Genomic DNA, 20,388 nt, shown 5'->3' with positions numbered 1-20,388 from the left:
AGAAGAGGTCAAGTTTTCCAACCACATAAGGGTCTGCACTGTGAGCCTGAAGGAAGCCCTGTACACCTCTACCTGAAACAAATGCTTAACACCATCAGGTCTAACAGGTCACAAGTGTGACCAACACAGTCTTGCCAAATAGCCTTTTTTGTTTTTCCTACTTCAAGCTCTGCTCAAAACTGGCAGCATTACACATTTTCCAATAAATGGTAAGACTAGCATATCCACCAGAGAAGGCAATGGCACCCCACTCCAGAACTCTTGCTTGGAAAATCCCATGGATGGAGGAGCCTGGTAGGCTGCAGTCCATGGGGTCACTAAGAGTCAGACATGACTGATTGACTTCACTTTCACTTTTCATTTTCCTGCATTGGAGAAGGAAATGGCAACCAATTCCAGTGTTCTTGCCTGGAGAATCCCAGGGACAGGGGAGCCTGGTTGGCTGCCGTCTATGGGGTCGCACAGAGTTGGACATGACTAAAGCAACTTAGCAGCAGCAGCAGCAAAAGCATGAAAAGGTCATTTCCTCAAATAAAAATAATACCTGGCCTCTTTTTCATGAATGCTGGGATCTCTTGCCCAGGTAGGTGTTAATATGCTGTGAGTTCAGGCCTACAGTAGTAAGAAAGTAAATTGCCCTATTAGTGGTTGGTGGAGATCTTGGACTTTGAGGTCAAAGGGAGGTCTGATCTTACTCCAGGAGACAGTTGGTTTCCTTGAGTTTAAAAGGATGGTTAAGTGGTGGTTTCCATAAGAAGTAGAATTCTGTATTTTATCCAGGGTAGCACCCTTGGGAATTGCCAGACCTCTGAATGGAGTGGCAGCATGGATCTGGAATTAAGCCACTCGGCACCCGCACATCATGCAGTGAGGATGTGGACAGCCAAGCCAGTGGAATTTCCCATCTGGGAATGAGGGTAAAAGCTCAGGCACAGAGCACATCCATGGTGACTAGAACGGACTCAAACCAGAGGCCAGGTCTTATGTAATCCCAAGAGACAAGGAAAAAAGGTCCATGAAAAATTCTTAGATTTGGATATCACATTACTCTGGCAACCTGCAGCTGAGACAGACTGCACATATTCAGTAAGATTCTTACAGGTATTTTGTCTGAGTGTATAAAGCATGTTGACACCTTGATATAAAAATACACAGAAAGCAGACTCCTAACCATACTCTGACAATGTGTCTAAACCCATGGATGATAACGCAGAAGTAATGACAATGGGACGACCCTTTGTTTTCCTTCTCTTTGTCTGTCACTCTTGCTTTCATGCTGCTTCTTCTCAAGTCTTTTCATAATAGTCATAACAGTCATGTCAACATACCAATTTTAAATATAGTTGAAAGAAGCACTACTATGAACACTGTATTCAAAGGAGAGGTTGATCCCCTGCTGCTCACATCCCTTGGATCAAAAAATCTTATTTTAAAAAGAACTAAAACTAAAATATTTTGTATAATATTTTCACAAGGAATATTTTTTAAATCACCCTTGCTAGAAAAACAATGTAGCTCACTCCATCAGGACAGAGTTAATTAAAGGCAGACCTCTCTCCACACTTTGAGAAGTAATTTGCCCAAGGTCTGTGGCTTTCTGCATTATTCTAGCTCCAGCACAAAGAAAGCATTCTCTGCTTGCCTCTTGCCAGTTGCATAATGGCTAAAAAACTAGCAAGAGAATTTTCAGCCCAAAGTTGGAAGCTATGTTTTATTGGATTTTAAAAACACCCTTAAAAACACCCAAGAATTACATATTTTTTACAAAGTCAATGGTTCCTCTCTAGTTGGCAAAACTAATGGCATCTTATTTAACTCAATAGATGTTATACTTGCAATCTAGCTGTCTGTTCACATTCTCCTCTTAGGGTTTGAAATGATGCAAATCCCTAGAGACTTTTTTTTTGTTCTAGATCAATGAATACTTAAGCATATAAAAAACTGCAGAATCATCCTCAAAATAACTCTATAAAAAATATTTTTTAAATCCTACTGCAAGATACTCATGGAAACCAAGAACATTTAAATCATGGTCATTATCAATTCAAGAGTCATGACATTCCACAAAGGAAAAAAGAAGAAAAATTGGTATCTAGGTCATTATATGGTACAAGCTGGGATGCTCAGGGGGTTAAAGAGAAAAGACTCAAAATGCCCCCCAGAAGCTTCTGTATACATATTTTTATAATTTATTCCCATTCGTTCTCACTTTTCTACTTGTGGCCCAATAATGATATAATAGGATCTAGAAACATCATTCATCGAAATAACAGGTAAAGGTTTTTTTCATCAACATGAACTCATACATGGTACATGGTATGGCAGGAGGTCACTGCTTTTTGGGTCTATGAGCATCAAAATGTTGTTTTAATTTAACTAAAATATTATACTCTGGTGTCTCTCTAGATCATGAATGTTCAAAACACTTGGAAATAGTCTTCTCTAGGATGTTGTGCAGAGAAGTTGGAGGTCCAGTTCTGGAAACCTCTAAGAGGTGTTTGTTTCTAATATGCACCTTTACAGCTTTTGCAAAGAGTAGTGCGTGTTTGCCTCCTGGGACACCACAGCCTTAGAGCTGTAATAAGCAAGTATAAGAAGGTGATTTCTCTCAGGATTCACAGTCAATGTTTTAAAGCTTCCTTTCCTTCCTTCAGCCAAAATTTGAGAGAATTTATATGCCCTTAAAAGTTGCAAACGAAAGAGCACCACTAAAAACAGCACAGTGGGAGGCACTGGTAGAGGAGCTTTCAAATCTACTATCAGTAAGGGAACTGAGTAAACAGAGATAAAATATGACCCGTGAGAGCCCTTCTATGATTGCTTTAATTAAGTAGTGTCCTAATGAACCTAAAATTAGTGAAATGTATTAGAATCAGCACCAGATGCCTCACTCTTAGCTTGCTGACCAAGAAATGAGATCCTCAAAGTTCACACTGGTGCTAACAATATAAAATGTATCTTCAATAGATGGACAAAGGATACTTCCTTCTTTTCAGAATTTATCTTCTCTGTAGTACTTTTGTTGGCAAGAACAGTGTGTTGCAGGTTTGGGACAGTTCCTTTGCAAAGAAAGAAGACTTCAGTGGTAATAGTCATTGTTGATTAGTTTTTAGCGGGGGGTGGAGGGGGGGCGGTTCTGCTTTCTCCCCATGAATAGCAATGTGAATTCAAGCTTGATGTAAGACCTACAGTAACCCCATGTTAGCAAATATTTTATGATTAAAATGAAAACACAGAGATTTTACTTCTGAATTGATGATGGAATCCTCTGAGATTAAAAAACAATACGGAGCAAAGTTTCCGTTTCTAGTTTCAGGGCGACCATATCTTCCTTTGTCACTGACAATTGCCTGCAATTCATCATCTCCCCAAAAAGGACTGCATAGGCCCACAGTTACTGCACCAAGAAACGCTAACTTGTTTGCTCCCATTCTCCATCTCCAGCCACACTACTCTCATAATTTCTGATTCCTGCTGCTGCTGAGTCACTTCAGTCGTGTCCAACTCTGTGCGACCCCATAGACAGCAGCCCACCAGGATGCCCCGTCCCTGAGATTCTCCAGGCAAGAACACTGGAGTGGGTTGCCATTTCCTTCTCCAATGCATGAAAGTGAAAAGTGAAAGTGAAGCCGCTCAGTCGTGTCCAACCCTCAGCGACCCCATGGACTGCAGCCTTCCAGGCTCCTCCATCCATGGGACCCTCCTGTTGTTACATAAATTAAAAATGTAATCAAACTCATGGGTCTGTGTGGTAGGGGAAGGGACAGTAAATGAGTTAGGAGTCTTTCTTCCTACCCATCTGTCATCAACCTTAAAAGACTTGATTGATTAGTTGGATTGTCTGTTTTACTAGAAAAGACTTACTAAAAGGAAGTGAAGTAATGTTATGGGTTAGGTAAGGCTGGTCAAGGCAATGTACTTGACCAGAACAGCATTCCTTTAAGAAAGAGCTCGCTACTTTCTTCAGGATCATGTCTGTGTTCTTCTAAGAACAGACATGTATGATCCATCCTAGTTGCACACTGGCAAGGCAAGTCTGAATTAAAGCAAAAGATGTTCACTTGTAGGTACCTCCCATCTAATATAACCAATTTAATCAAGTCAAGCAGAAGGATGTACAAGTGAAACCAAACCCGGTACTTGAACAACTTCACAGAACAGTATCAGAAGATCTAGTAAAATATATCAGATTAAAGACATCTTCTCTTCCCAAACTCACTACAATGACCATAAAAATACCAAAACTTGTAAATTCAGAGAGAGAAAATAGAAGATGAAATAAGGCTGGACCAAAGATGCTGACCCATTAGAAGACGGGAAATAGAAGGAGTGGTAATAACTGAAATGGCTGATACAGGAGTGGCATCCGAAGGAGGAAGTGTGACAGTCCTGCCAGGATAAGAAAGGCCCAGGGCACTGGTTACTGACCGTGGGATAAGGTTTGAGGCTGATGGCAGGAGACTAGTTGAAAGCCAGGTAATTTCCTCCACTTGCTTGATCAGGGCAACTATTCCTCCTTATCCCCACTACCTACACTGCAACATGTAGACCAAAGGTAAATTTCCTGGAGACATTCAATCAGAAAGGCTTCAGATTGGAAACACTGGCTTCAATGAGGATGCAGAGACTTGGGGCTGAAAGTGAGATTAAGTGAAGTCTGCTTAGGTTTTCACTGCCTTCTCCCATTGAAACTTCTCTCTAGTTTCAAATGCTGGGAGCCAGAAATGTATCTACCATGAAGGTGACTGAAGGACTCCTCTCTGGAGAAATTAACTAGCCACAAAGAAAAGAGCTAGAGTTGTAGACATTAAGGAGTATCCCAATTTTTAAAAAGCACTTCAATCCCCAGTCAAGCTCTAATATGTTAGACAACAAGTCCTGCCCAAAGACAAGAATGTCCAATCAGAAAGGGAGTAGAACACTGGTGAAGGGCTCAGATTCAAGTATCCCATTTCCCTAATGGCCTTGGGCTAATATTTAAACTCCCTGTGCCTCTGTTTCTTCATGTGTGAAATGAGGATAATAATGATTTCTTGGTCGTGATTACTGTTGTTGACATAGCTGTTAGCCACCCACACACTGGGTGATGTACACAACAGAAATGCATTGTCTCATGGATCTGGAGAATAGAAGTCCAAGGTCAAGTTTTTGGCAGAGTTATTGCCTCTGAGGCCTCTCTTCTTAAGTTGTAGTCGACCACCTTCTCTCTGAGTCCTCACGTGGTCTTGCTTCTATCTGTGTCCATGTCCTAATCAGCTCTGTTTATAAAGACTCCAGTCGTATCAGATTAGGGCCTACTCAAACGCCCTCACTGAACTTAGCTTCCTCTTTTAAAAACCTTGTCTTCAAATACAGTCACTTTCTATCATCCATATCACCATATTACTCATACTTTGGTATTGTTTTTTTTTAATTAATTTATTTTTTATTGAAGGATAATTGCTTTACAGAATTTTGTTGTTTTCTGTCAAACGTCAACATGAATCAGCCATAGATATACAAATATCTCCTCCCTTTTGAACCTCTCTCCCATCTTCCTCCCCATCCCACCCCTCTAGGTTGATACAGAGCCCCCTGAGCCATACAGCAAATTCCCTTTGGCTATCTATTTTACATATGGTAATGTAAGTTTCCATGTTACTCTTTCCATACATCTCACCCTCTCCTCTCCCCATGTACGTAAGTCTATTCTCTATGTCTGTTTCTCCATTGTTGCCCTGTAAACAAATTCTTCAATATCATTTTTCTAAATTCCATATATATGCTTAAGAATACAACATTTATTTTTCTCTTTCTGACTTACTTCACTCTGTATAATAAGTTCTAGGTTTATGCACCTCATTAGAACTGACTCAAATGTGTTCCTTTTTATGGCTGAGTAGTATTTCATTGTGTGTATGTACCACAACTTTTTTATCCACTCATTTGTCAGTGGACATCTAGGTTGCTTCCATCTTCTAGTTATTGTAAATTGTGCTGCAATGAACAATAGGATACATGTGTCTTTTTCAATTTTGGTTTCCTCAGGGTATATGCCTAGGAGTGGAATTGCTGGGTCATATGGTGGTTTTATTCCTAGTTTTTTAAGGAATCTCCATACCATCTTCCATAGTGGATGTATCAATTTATATTCCCACCAACAGTGCAAGAGTGTTCCCTTTTCTCCACACCCTCTCCAGCATTATTGTTTCTAGACTTTTTGATGATGGTCATTCTGACTGGTGTAAGGTGATATCTCATTGTAGTTTTGATTTGCATTTCTCTAATAATGAGAAATGTTGAGCATCTTTTCATGTGTTTGTTAGTCACCTGTACATCTTCTTTGGAGAAATGTCTCTTTAGGTCTTTTTCCCACTTTTTGATTGGTTTGTTTGCCTTTCTGATATTGAGTTGTATAAGCTGCTTGTATATTTTGGAAATTAATGCTTTGTCAGTTGTTTCATTTGCTATTATTTTCTCCCCTTCTGAGGGTTGTCTTTTCACCTTGCTTATAGTTTCCTTTGCCGTGCAAAAGATTTTAAGTTTAATCAGGTCCCACTTGTTTACTTTTGTTTTTATTTCTGTTACTCTAGGAGGTGGGTCATAGAAAATCTTGCTTTGATTTATGTCATCAAGTGTTCTGCCTATGTTTTCCTTTAAGAGTTTTATAGTTTCTGGTCTTCCATGTAGGTCTTTAATCCATTTTGAGTTTATCTTTGTGTATGGTGTTAGGAAGTGTCCTAATTTCATTCTTTTATATGTAGCTGTCCAGTTTTCCCAGCACCATTTATTGAAGAGGCTGTTTTTGCCCCAGTGTATATTTTTGCCTCCTTTGTCAAAAATAAGGTCTCATAGGTGCATGGGTTTAATTCTGGGCTTTCTATCTTGTTCCATTGGCCTACATTTCTGTTTTTATGCCAGTACCATACTGTCTTGATGACTGTAGCTTTGTAGTATAATCTTAAGTCCGGAAGGTTGATTCCTCCAGCTCCACTCTTCTTTCTCAAGACTGCTTTGACTATTCTGGGTCTTTTGTGTTTCCATATGAATTGTTAAAGTTTTTATTCTCAGTTCAGTTCAGTCACTCAGTTGTGTCCGACTCTTTGCGACCCCATGAATTGCAGCACGCCAGGCCTCCCTGTCCATCACCAACCCCCGGAGTTCACTCAAACTCACGTCCATCGAGTCGGTGATGCCATCCAGCCATCTCATCCTCTGTCATCCCCTTTTCCTCCTGCCCCCAATCCCTCCCAGCATCAGAGTCGTTTCCAATCAGTCAACTCTTTGCATGAGGTGGCCAAAGTACTGGAGTTTCAGCTTCAGCATCATTCCTTCCAAAGAATTCCAAAGATTTCCAAAGAAATCCCAGGGCTGATCTCCTTCAGAATGGACTGGATGGATCTCCTTGCAGTTCAAGGGACTCTGAAGAGTCTTCTCCAACACCCCAGTTCAAAAGAATCAATTCTTCGGTGCTCAGCCTTCTTCACAGTTCAACTCTCACATCCATACATGACCATAGGAAAAACCATAGCCTTGACTAGACGGACTTTTGTTGGCAAAGTAATGTCTCTGCTTTTGAATATGCTATCTAGGTTGGTCATAACTTTCCTTCTAAGGAGTAGCGTCTTTTAATTTCATGGCTGCAATCACCATCTGCAGTGATTTTGGAGCCCCCCAAAATAAAGTCTGACACTGTTTCCACTGTTTCCCCATCTATTTCCCATGAAGTGATGGGACCGGATGCCATGATCTTCGTTTTCTGAATGTTGAGCTTTAAGCCAACATTTTCACTCTCCTCTTTCACATTCATCAAGACGCTTTTTAGTTCCTCTTTACTTTCTACCATAAGGGTGGTGTCATCTGCATATCTGAGGTTATTGATATTTCTCCCAGCAATCTTGATTCCAGCTTGTGCTTCTTCCAGCTCAGCGTTTCTCATGATGTACTCTGCATATAAGTTAAATAAGCAGGGTGACAATATACAGCCTTGATGTACTCCTTTTCCTATTTGGAACCAGTCTGTTGTTCCATGTCCAGTTCTAACTGTTGCTTCCTGACCTGCATACAAATTTCTCAAGAGGCAGGTCAAGTGGTCTGGTATTCCCATCTCTTTCAGAATTTTCCACAGTTTATTGTGATCCACACAGTCAAAGGCTTTGGCATAGTCAAGAAAGCAGAAATAGATGTTTTTCTGGAACTCTCTTGCTTTTTTGATGATCCAGCAGATGTTGGCAATTTGATCTCTGGTTCCTCTGCCTTTTCTAAAACCAGCTTGAACGTCTGGAAGTTCACAGTTCATGTATTGCTGAAGCCTGACTTGGAGAATTTTCAGCATTACTTTACTAGCATGTGAGATAAGTGCAATTGTTTTTGTTCTAGTTCTGTGAAAAATGTCATTGGTAATTTGACAGGGATCACGTTGAATGTGTAGATTGCATTTGGTACTATGGCCATTTTCACAATATTGAGTCTTCCTACCCAGGAACATGGAATATCTTTCCATCTGTTTAAGTCTTCTTTGATTGTTTTCATTAGTGTCTTATAGTTTTCTGTGTACCATTCTTTTGTCTCCTTAGGTAAGTTTATTCCTAGATATTTAATTTTTTGTTGTTGTAGCAATGGTAAAGGGGATTGATTCCTTAAATTCTCTTTCTGATTATTCATTGTTAGTATATATAAATGTGAGTGATTTCTGTGTATTGATTTTGTATCCTGCAACTTTGCTAAATTCATGGATTAGCTCTAGTAATTTTCTGACACTATCTTTGGGGTTGTCTATGTATAGTATCATGCCATCTGCAAACAATGAGAGCTTTACTTCTTCTTTTCCTATCTGGATTCCTTTTATTTCTTTTTCTTCTCTGACTGCTGTAGCTAGGACTTTCAGAACTATGTTGAATAATAGTGGTGAAAGTGGACACCTTTGTCTTGATCCTGATCTTAGGGGGAATGCTTTCAGTTTTTCACCATTGAGAATGTTTGCCATAGGTTTATCATATGTGGCCTTTACCATGTTGAGGTATGTTCCTTATATGAGTTTTAATCATAAATGGGTGCTGAATTTTGTCAAAGACTTTTTCTGCCATCTATTGAGATGATCATATGGTTTTTACCTTTCAGTTTGTTAATATGGTGTATCACATTGATTGATTTGTGTATATTGAAGAATTATTACATCCCTGGGATAAACCCAACTTGATTATGGTATATGAGCTTTTTGATGTGCTGCAAAATTCTGTTTGCTAAAATTTTGTTGAGGATTTTTGCATCTATGTTCATCAGTGATATTGGCCTGCAGTTTGTGTGTGTGTTATCTTTGTCTGCTTTTGGTAGCAGGGTGATGGTGGCCTCATAGAATGAGTTTGGAAGTGTTCCTTCCTCTGCTCTTTTTTGAAAGAGTTTTAGGATAGGCATTAGTTCTTCTCTAAATGTTTGATAGAATTCTGTGAAGTCATCTGGTCTTGGGCTTTTGTTTTTTGGGAGATCTTTTATCACAGCTTCAATTTCAACGCTTGTGATTGGGTTGTTCATAACTTGTATTTCGCCCTGGTTCAGTCTTGGGAGATTGAACTTTTCTAAGAATCTGTCCATTTCTTCCATGTTATCCATTTTATTGCAGTACAGTTGTTCATAATAGTCTCTTATAATCCTTAGTATTTCTGTATTGTCTGTTGTAACCTCTCCTTTTTCATTTCTAATTTTGTTGATTTGATTCTTCTCTCTCTTTTTCTTGATGAGTCTGGCTAAAGGCTTGTCAATTTTGTTTATCTTCTCAAAGAACCAGCTTTTAGTTTTATTAATCTTTACTATTGTTTCTTTCATTTCTTTTTCATTTGTTTCTGCTCAGATCTTTATGATTTCCTTCCTTCTACTAATTTTGGGATTTTTTTGTTCTTTTTCCAGTTGTTTTAGTTGTAAAGTTAGGTTGTCCATTCGATGTTTTTCTTGTTTCTTGAGGTAGGATTGTATTGCTATACTTCCCTCTTAGAACTGCTTTTGCTGCATCCCATAGGTTTTGAGTTGTCATGTTTTCATTGCCATTTGTTTCTAGAAATTGTTTGATTTCCCTTTTGATTTCTTCAGTAACCTGTTGGTTAAGAAACTTGTTGTTTAATCTCCATGTGTTTGTGTTTCTTACACTTTTTTTCTTGTACTTGATATCTAGTCTCAAAGCATTGTGGTTGGAGAAGATGCTTGATATGATTTCAATTTTCTTAAATTTACTGAGGTTTCATTTGTGACCCAAGATGTGGTCTATCCTGGAAAATGTCCCATGTGTGCTTGAGAAGAAGGTGTATTCTTCTGCATTTGGATGGAATCTCCTGAAGAAATCAATGAGATCCATCTCATCTAATGTATCATTTAAGACTTGTGTTTCCATATCAATTTTCTCTTTTGATGATCTGTCTATTGGTGTGAGTGTTAAAATCTCCTACTATTATTGTGTTACTGTCAATTTCTCCTTTTATAACTGTTAGTGTTTGTCTCATCTATTGTGGTGCTCCTATGTTGGGTGCATCAGTTCAGTTCAGTTCAGTTCAGTCGCTCAGACCCCATGAACTGCAGCACGCCAAGCTTCCCTGTCCATCACCAACTCCTGGAGTTCCCTCAAACTCACATCCATTGAGTCAGTGATGCCATCCAGCCATCTCATCCTCTGCCATCCCCTTTTCCTCCTGCCCCCAATCCCTCCCAGCATCAGAGTCGTTTCCAATCAGTCAACTCTTTGCATGAGGTGGCCAAAGTACTGGAGTTTCAGCTTTAGCATCATTCCTTCCAAAGAACACCCAGGACTAATCTCCTTTAGGATGGACTGGTTGGATCTCCTTGCGGTCCAAGGGACTCTCAAGAGTCTTCTCCAACATCACAGTTCAAAAGCATCAATTCTTCGGCGCTTAGCTTTCTTCACAGTCCAACTCTCACATCCATACATGAACACTGGAAAAACCATAACCTTGACTAAACAGACCTTTTTGGCAAAGTAATGTCTCTGCTTTTGAATATGCTATCTAGGTTGGTCATAACTTTCCTTCCAAGGAGTAAGTGTCTTTTAATTTCATGGCTGCAATCACCATCTGCAGTGATTTTGGAGCCCCCCAAAATAAAGTCTGACACTGTTTCCACTGTTTTCCCATCTATTTCCCATGAAGTGATGGGACCGGATGCCATGATCTTCGTTTTCTGAATGTTGAGCTTTAAGCCAACTTTTTCACTCTCCTCTTTCACTTTCATCAAGAGGCTTTTTAGTTCCTCTTCACTTTCTGCCATAGATATTTACAATTGTTATGTTTTCCTCTTGGATTGATCCCTTGATTATTATGTAGTGTCCTTCCTTATCCCTTGAAATCTTCTTTAAGGTTTATTTTGTCTGATATAAGGATTGCTACTCCAGCTTTCCTTTGCTTCCCATTTGCATGGAATATAGTTTTCCATCCTCTCACTTTCAGTCTATATGTGTCTTGAGGTCTGAAGGGGGTTTTTTGTAGACAGCATATATGGGTCTTGCTTCTGTATCCATTCAGCCAGTCCGTGTCTTTTGGTTGGAGCATTTAATCCATTTACATTTAAAATAATTATTGAGATATATGTTCCTATTGCCATTTTCTTAAATAGGGTTGATTTTGTAGATCTTTTTTCTTCTTTTGTATTTCTTGACTATATAAGTCCCTTTAACATTTGTTGTAAAGCTGGTTTGGTACTACTGAATTCTCTTAACTTCTGCTTGTCTGAAAAGCCTTTTATTTCTCCATCAATTTTGAAGGAGATCCTTGCTGGGTACAGTAATCTTGGTTGTAGAGTTTTCCCTTTCAATACTTTAAATATATCCTGCCATTTCCTTCTGGCCTACAGAGTTTCTGCTGAAAGATCAGCTGTTAAGCATATGGTGTTTCCTTTGTATGTTACTTGTTGCTTCTCCCTTGCTGCTTTTCTTTCTGTTTAGTCTTTGTTAGTTTGATTAGTATGTGTCTTGGCATGTTTTTCCTTGGGTTTATCCTGTACGGGACTTTTTGTGCCTCTTGGACTTGATCGACTATTTCCTTTTCATATTGGGGAAATTTTCAACTATAATCTCTTCAAAATTTTTCTCATACCCTTTCTTTTTTCTCTTCTTCTTCTGGGACCGCTATAATTCAAATGTTGGTGTGTTTGCTTTTGTCCCAGAGGACTCTGAGGTGATCCTCAGTTCTTTTCATTCTTTTCCCTTTATTCTGCTCTTCAGAAGTTATTTCCACTGTTTTCTCTTCCAGCTCACTGATTTGTTCTTCTGCTTCAGATATTCTGCTCTTGATTCCTCCCAGAGTATTATTAATTTCAGTAATTGTATTGTTTGTCTCTGTATGTTTATTCTTTAACTCTTCTATGCCTTTGTTAATTGCTTCTTGCATTTTCTCCATTTTGTTTTCAAGGTTTTTGATCATCTTTACTATCCTTATTCTGAATTCTTTCTTGGGTTGTTTGCCTATTTCCTCTTCATTTGTTTGGACTCCTGTGTTGCTAGTTTGTTCCTTCATTTGTGTAGTATTTCTGTGCCTTTTCATTATTATTTTTTTGACTTATTGTCTTTGAGGTCTTGTTTTTCCAGGCTTCAAGGAAAGTTAAATTCTTTCCTTAAAGAAGTTTGAAATTTTTCTTCCTTTTGGTTTCTGCCCTCCTAAGGTTGGTCTAGTGGTTTGTATAAGCTTTATATAGAGTGAGATTTGTGCTGAGTTTTTGTTTGTTTGTTTTTCTTCTGATGGGCAAGGCTGAGTGAGGTGGTAATACTGTCTGCTGATGACTGGGTTTGTATTTTTGTTTTGTTTGTTGTTTAGACAAGGCGTCCTGCCCAGGGTGCTACTGGTGGTTAGGTGATACTGGTCTGTTATTCAAGTGGTTTTGTTTTTGTGAGTTCTCACTACTTGATACTCCCTAGGGTTAATTCTCTGGTAGTTTAGGGTCTTGGAGTCAGTGCTCCCACTTCAGAGTCTCAGGGCTTGATCTCCCAGACAGGGACATAGATCCTCTGGAAGGTGCAGTGGTTGTGAGCTGGAGTTTAGGGATTGTGGAACAATCACAGGGCGAGGGCTGCTGTTGACTGTGGAGAGACAGATCAAGGGGATGCAAGGGAGGAGATTGTGGTGGGAAATGCCTGTGGAAGAAAGCTGGGCAACCATGGAAGCAAGGCGATCTGTATTGTTTTTCAGTTAGGTTTTCTCCTAGAAGAGGATGATTATTTATATGAAGAGTTTGAAGCCTATATGCTAATTATTGCTGAATATTTTTTAAATTTTCAAAAATTAATAAATGTTACACTAAAGGAGAATTTAAAATGCAAGTCTGAGCACGTCACCACTCTGCTCAACATCCTTCTTTGGCTTTCCACACAGCTTATCATGTACATTTAGAGGTGGAATCAATCTACACATCCTCATTCCTACAGCTTCACTCTGCAGGGGTATGTTGGAAATGTTCAGAAGAATTCTGCCACGTGTATTAGCAAACATATATAAAAGCAGTTGTTAGCAAACATCTATAAAAACACACTCACTGATTAATGTTTTGAGAAAGAAATGAATCATGCTTCCTTGTTCTGTTGAAATTTTCTCATGGGGAATTCTGTTAAAGAATCATGCCAATGAAAAGATAGTTTAACTAACATTTCTAGTCCAGTCTACTCTTATCTTTAGGATAATACATAAAAGAAGAACTACTTGCATGAAAACATTTTGTTCAGAAAGTACCCTCTCCTCTTATCCACACTGTCTGAGGTACAAAGATCATCATGGGGATTTTAACATATTACCCAGGTCTACTATTTCTTTAAACATGTCCATGTAAGCAATGAATCACTGTAGCACTGGATATCTAGAATTTCTGAGACAAACCATAACTTGAATGGAACATCTCAGCCCTGTAGAGTGGGAATGTTGTTAAGACAGTGTTATTTTGTAAAAGAAACATTGGAATGAATCCTTGTGCATGTATTACTTTCAGTTTCTGGGTAATGACAGCAGTATCATGGGTAACATTTATGTGAAACGACAATCAGAGGTAATATTTATATGGGCACCAAGTTGTGGGATGACACATAGAAGATACGTCATCTCCTTAGCAGAGCTCTCCTTCATCCTCTTCCAAGCAGAATTCATTGGATACTCATTTGTTTACATTGTATCATTATTTTATCTCTCAACACACTCCACAGTAATCAGTTCAGACCCTTGCCATGCCACTTACCCTTGTGCAACCCTGGGTTGGGAAGATCCCCTACCGAAGGAAATGGCAATCCATTCCAGTATTCTTGCCTGGGAAATCCCACAGACAGAGAAGCCTATTGGGCTACAGTCCATGGGACTGCAAGAGTCTTAATGACTAAACATGGTGCTGTTAGTAGGATTTAAGCATTCAGTAAAAATTAGCTATTGATTATGTTTATGCCTCTCTTCCCTATCATGATGACTTAGGAAAAAAGGAATTCAGAAGAACCAAATATTAATAATATTCATCAAGAATTTAACTTAGATACCTATAACACAATGATTTTTTATTATAGGTGGATTAGGTCCCAAAGTTCCAGTTCTGGTGACATTTTAACTGGGCCCTAATGACACATACACAGAAATGCATGAAAGGCAATATCAGCACAATCAAAGGTTTTGTTCTTAAACCCCTCTTCAACCTGTGTTTGTTTCCTTTGGACACTAGCCACCGTGTTTCATTCTCTTGTCTCTCCTACTAGGTTTTTCATCTTGATTCACCTTTTGAACTGTCTCTTGGTTCATGAATGTTTCATTTCTTTCCCAAAACTTTCACTGACTTGTGGCTTCCTGGAATAGTGTCTCATTATTTACTGTCCTTTGGCACTGACCCAGCACTCCTTCCCTTCAGGGCTTCCCACCAACCACTGAGCCCCTCCCCCTGCTGTGTAGGACCCTGACCAGTGTGACTTTTTTCACCCTGCTGAAACCAGGAGGGGCTGGCCACAACTGCCAATATGCAAACTGATGTCAACTAGGATGGGAAAGTAAAATGCAAAATTACTAACAGTAATCTTAGAGGATTATGATTTAGGGATAATCCCCCAAATATTCTTTTTCATATTTAGAAAGGGTCAAGATGAACATAAATTTGGACAGACCTTATGGTATCCAAATATTGAAGACAAGACTTAAAAGTGTCGAGAATTCCAAACTCTTTTGAGAGTTTGAAAAGTGGAAGTCTCTTATTTCGACTATTCTTGTGCAGTACAAAGAGTGGAGACAGTAGGACCTGGCAGACAGAGATTAAATTCAGATTCTGTCACTAAATAGCATAAGACTGAGACTCTCATCAATTAACTCTCGTCTGTAGTTTAATAATATCTACCTTACAGGAATGCTGTAAAGATTAAAGACAATATAGATCAATTGTTCAATAAAGACTTCTTGAGTGATGAGTGCCGAGAGTGCCCTTGAATTGAAAAGGAAGTCTTCAGTTCCAAGTGGAATTGAAGGAAGAGCTGTCAGGAGAGACTGTGGATGGAGAGGCATGGTGAGTCAGGTGTTACTTTGACTTATTGATGATGGGTAACGTTATGCAATGGATAAACTTTTATTTTTTAAAAAATCCTGAAATGCATGTATTAGCAACTGACAAGGTATTCCCTTTTCTCTGAGTTAATTTTTATGAATTCTTTTTGTAACTTAAGTGAATAAATTCAAGAGAAGATATATGAGTTGGAAGAAGGAAAAACTAAGCATCTCAGCCAACTCCATCCCATCCATTGGGTCTTGAGGGAACTCTGGGACAAGGAGAATAATCATATGTGTTCCTCACATGTACAAAGACTGATGGAGTACTGCCATAGAAATTATTTATATTGGAGGAGAAATTATACTTTTGAAACTTTAACCTGAGCTAAAAAAAAATGAAATCTGAAAATAAGACATCATTTTGTTTCAAACATACAGAGAGGTTTTTTAATGGAAAACAAAGTTGTTCTGCTTTAGAAAAGGAACTGAAATTTGGGGATTGGAAACTGGCAATAGAACATAAAAGAAAGGACTTGGGAAATAGTAGACTTAATTGTGTCCTCCTCCCTCCAAATTCTTATGTTGAAGGCTTAACCCCTCAGAATGTGACTGCATTCTTATGCTGAAGGCTTAAACCCGCAGAATGTGACTGCATTTGAAGACAGATCTTTACAAAGATGATTCCATTCAAATGAAGCTGTTAGGGTAGGCTACATTCTGACCAGTGTCCACAAAAGAAGTTCGGATTAAGACACAGGAGAGTCCCCAGGGACTCATGCATAGAGGAAAGGCCCTGCCAGGACACAGGGAGAAGATGGTCATCTGCAAGCCAAGGAGAGAGACCTCAGGAGAAATAAAATCTGCCAGCACCTTGATCTTGACTTCCAGAGCTCAGAGACAATAAACTTCTGTTCTTAAGCTACCTGATCTGTGATATTTTATTCTGGCAGCCTAAGCAAACTAATATGAGAGACAACAGGAAAAGGTCAGGAGATGGAGGGTGAGGCCTTGACCAGAAGTGAAGGCAGCAAGCCTAAGGAGACAAAGCCAGTAAAAAATGGTGGATGGATGACAAATAGAGGCCATGATAGGACCATGATGACTCCTGTTAAATTTTAATTTTTGGCTTATAGTCAATAATGTATCTCCACTGTAAAACTTTGAAACTTCAGCATGGTCTGCTAAATATAAATGCCTTGTGTTACTGTTATTTTAGTCAATAAAGGAATGGAGCAGAGTTCAGAATGGAGAAAAGTGACTCAGAGAAAGGACTGCAGTTGCAAGAATCAAGAGAAAAGTTAAAAACTAAAAATTCAGCAGATCCAGGTATCAAAGCAAGAGGAGACCATGGAGATTTGATGACATCCAAACAGCCGCTCCTGGAGTCGCTGGTATAACCTGACTGTACTAAACGAATACCCTGTGGGAAGATACATTTCTACTCTAAAGAGCCCAGAGGGATTTTAGAGTTCCTGGAAAGTGAATCTTAGGTAGATAAAAAAAAAGAAAAGTTTAATACGTAGTTACCACTTGGCATATTACCTCACACTGAATTTCACATTAATGCAAGACCCACTGACTGAGCTCAGATTCCTTCTGAAAAGCTCCAGTGAAGTAGATAGTCAGCATTGTGCTACCATAGCAATAGCAGGAAATAGGCACTTAGGTAATATGTGTTGCATCTCTACTTAGGCTTCCCTGATGGCTCAGCAGGTAAAGAAACCACCTGTAATGCAGGAGACACAGGAGATGCAGGTTCAGTCCCTGGGTTAGGAAGATCCCCTGGAGGAGGAAATGACAACCCACTCCAGTATTCTTACCTGAAAAATCCCATGGATGAAGTAGCCTGAGGGACTATGGTCCAAAGGTTCCCAAAGAGTTAGACACAACGGAGAGACTAAACACAACCTTGATTAGACTAATGTCTCAGCACTCATCTTTGTCTTGATAGATTGCTACATAGTCACTAATAAATAAATATCCTAGTACATAACCAAGAATATATCCTAGTACACTGATATAAAAGATAGTGAAAAGAATGAAAATGGACTGAAATGATTCTCACATTCTAAATACTTCAGTACCTCTAAAGCACAATTAGATAACTGTCTTGTCTAACATATAAAATAAAGTACTATTTAACAGACTACTTAATTTTACATTTTACATTATTTTCCCAGTCAGCTAAAGCACTGTTTCTATATAAAAGGAATAGAATTTTCCATCTAGTGACCACTTTTTGAAGAAAAAAAATTTTTTATTATTGAATTTTGCCTCTAGTAATTACTATTATAAACAATGACTTTGGGGTGCTCAAGAACTGCTCTTGTTATAATTATAATCTTTGTCAGTTTAGGTTTTCCAGTATAATTCCTAACTTCTAAAATGGGAATGTGGATAGTACAAGTTTTGTCAATTCAGCAAAATGTACATATATGCTGTGGTGAGGGTTTCATCTTCTTAATGCTATGCTTATGGGCAGGAAAAAAACAAAGTTTGCCAACAAATAAACTGTCATTATCGCTTGGTCAATAGTAGACTTTCCTAGACTTCTGTTCAACTACTTAAACAGGAAGTTAAAGAGACAAGAGCTTTCTTCACAAACCTAACTTTATATATTTGAAAAAAATGTTTAAACTAGAAACCAAAAATAACTGCTTATTTAGCTCCAAGTTACTTTCCAAATTTCTATACCTTATAAGGTATTTGACTGCATTTTACAAAGGAGTATGCTTTCCATTATTTTCTAAAAAGACAAAAATTAAGTTTTATAATAACCAAATTTGAATATAAGTACATTGATAATTAACAGTATGAACACAATCCACTACTTTAATACATTTATCATTATACAATGTTATATTGCATATTTATTTGTTAACTTTATTGCAGTTAGCTTTGTCACTAAAATTCAGACTCTGAAGGCAGAGACTTTGTATGGTTCACTGCAGTTCTGTGAACGGAATGAATGAATTTCTGATAGTTATTAGTACGCGCTTGTATATCACATTCCTTTCATTCTAAAAATAATTAAATTAATTGCACCATAAAATTAAGCTACAAAATTAAATATTTCTGTCACTTCATGACTACAAACCTTAACAAAATTAATCAAAAGATATTTTGTGACCACTTTGGGTACATTGCTCATATATTACTTTTCTATGTTCAAATACATAGGCAGAAGGTAGATGACATAGTAATAAAGATCCTTCTTAAGACCATATATCTCTCAAAATGATGAGATAACAAAAGGATGCTTTTTGTAAAAATGTGATTATCTTGTCTTGAACTTTCAGTATATTTTTAAATGGAAATGCATCCAAAAATTTCCATACACATTATGAACAAAACTAAACTTTTTAAGTATAAATTTTAATTGACAATTATCCTTTTCTGTTTCAAGCTTTCCAGTAATTAACAAATCATTTCTGCATTATTTTCATTATACAAAGCATGCTAAATAATATGGATAAAACTACTGTGTCTAGTCAAGCACTATAATCCAGAAAAAAATTATGGGGAACACGTGTATACCTGTGGCGGATTCATGTTGATATATGGCAAAACCAATACAATATTGTAAAGTTAAAAAATAAAATAAAATGAAAAGCTAAAAAAAAAAAAAAAAAACCATTTGACCAATGAAATTAGATGTGGTACAGTCAGGCTCTCTTCTTGTATTTTTGGGGAGGTCAGGGGATATGCTGTAGCCAATGGTTTGGCTGGGTGATCAGGGACTTGGAAGAAACATGATTGGGAAACTGGGGGCAAAGAAACTGGGGGAAGAGATATATGGATCAATTACCAGAATAGCGAAAGACTGTGAAGGTATTTGTGTCCTATGTGAATGCTCACCAGCAGAGGCATATGTAATAACCAGTAGCAGAGGATGATGTGTTCTGTCAACACAAGTCAGCCACTTCTCTAGTCATCGCTGTAATCACCCAGTGGCCTCATTAACATGCCTGGAGGTTATGCATGGGCTCAGCAGCACGGATTCCCATTCACCAAGGCCCACCTGCTATGCCCACTGCTGAGCGCCTGATCTGCAGCAGCAGAGACCGATGCTGAGTCCCCGTATGTTGCCACTCCCCAGGGCAATCAGCCAGCTCCCAGGTAGCCAGTTTATTACACTGGAACATTTCCATTATGGAAGTGAAAAGTTGTTGCTGAGCCGTGAAAGACGCCAGGATTCTTGGCAACCAGAGGGGAAGAATTCAATTCAGGGCCACTGACGAGGCTTGATCACTCAGAGCTTTTCTGTAATAAAGTTTTATTAAAGTATAAAAGAGAAATCTTCTGACATAGACATCAGAAGGGGGCAGAAAGAATGCCGCCTGCTAGTCTTTAGCCAGATGTTATACAGCTACTAGCAGTCTGCTAACTGGAGAAAGGAAATGTCTCAAAACTCAGAGACTGGCACCAAGCCCCTCAACCACAACATGCATTTTGAGATAACATTGGCACAAGGTGAGTTGTCCCGGGCCATAAAATGACTGACATGAATCTTGAAGAAAGGCAGGTTTCCAAGCAAATGGAGCCTTCCCTAAGGTTCCCTTCTGCTGTGAATGTTCACTGAGTTCCAATCAGATTGGCCTGCAATCAGCTCCTCATACACACCCACAGCCCTTTCTTTTCTTGGGGCCTTTGTGCATGCTGTTCTCTCTCTCAAACATTCTTTCCTCTGCTTTTACAGCCAGTTCCTGCCCATTCTTTATATATCCACTCCTCAAAGAGGCCCTTCCTGAACATCCTATCCAAATAACTTATTTGTAATTACCAAATCTGTTTGTTTAGATTCACTCGCTGTATTATTTTTTTTCCCTTTTCTCCCACCCTCATCCAACTGAGAGGGAGAAGAGATGTGAGTTACCATAAAAGGGGGCATTTTTAAGTTCTACAATAACTTAGAGAGAAA

At 38.6% G+C, this 20,388-nt stretch overlaps 2 long non-coding RNA genes across 2 annotated transcripts in view; one reads left to right on the top strand and one right to left on the bottom strand.

Moving 5' to 3' along the window:
- Positions 1-20,388, bottom strand: part of LOC112447053 (uncharacterized) — a 210,256-nt gene that overhangs the window by 166,413 nt on the left and 23,455 nt on the right. The window lies entirely within an intron of this gene.
- Positions 8,003-17,999, top strand: LOC132345488 (uncharacterized). The gene is made up of 3 exons (XR_009494843.1): positions 8,003-8,328; positions 15,329-15,486; positions 16,684-17,999. It is a non-coding gene; the product is annotated as an uncharacterized lncRNA (long non-coding RNA).

Source organism: Bos taurus, chromosome 6 (genome assembly GCF_002263795.3).
Source record: "Bos taurus isolate L1 Dominette 01449 registration number 42190680 breed Hereford chromosome 6, ARS-UCD2.0, whole genome shotgun sequence".
Taxonomy (NCBI): domain Eukaryota; kingdom Metazoa; phylum Chordata; class Mammalia; order Artiodactyla; family Bovidae; genus Bos; species Bos taurus.
The sequence above is the reverse complement of the archived record's forward strand: the minus strand, read 5'-3'. Positions and strand labels throughout refer to the sequence as shown.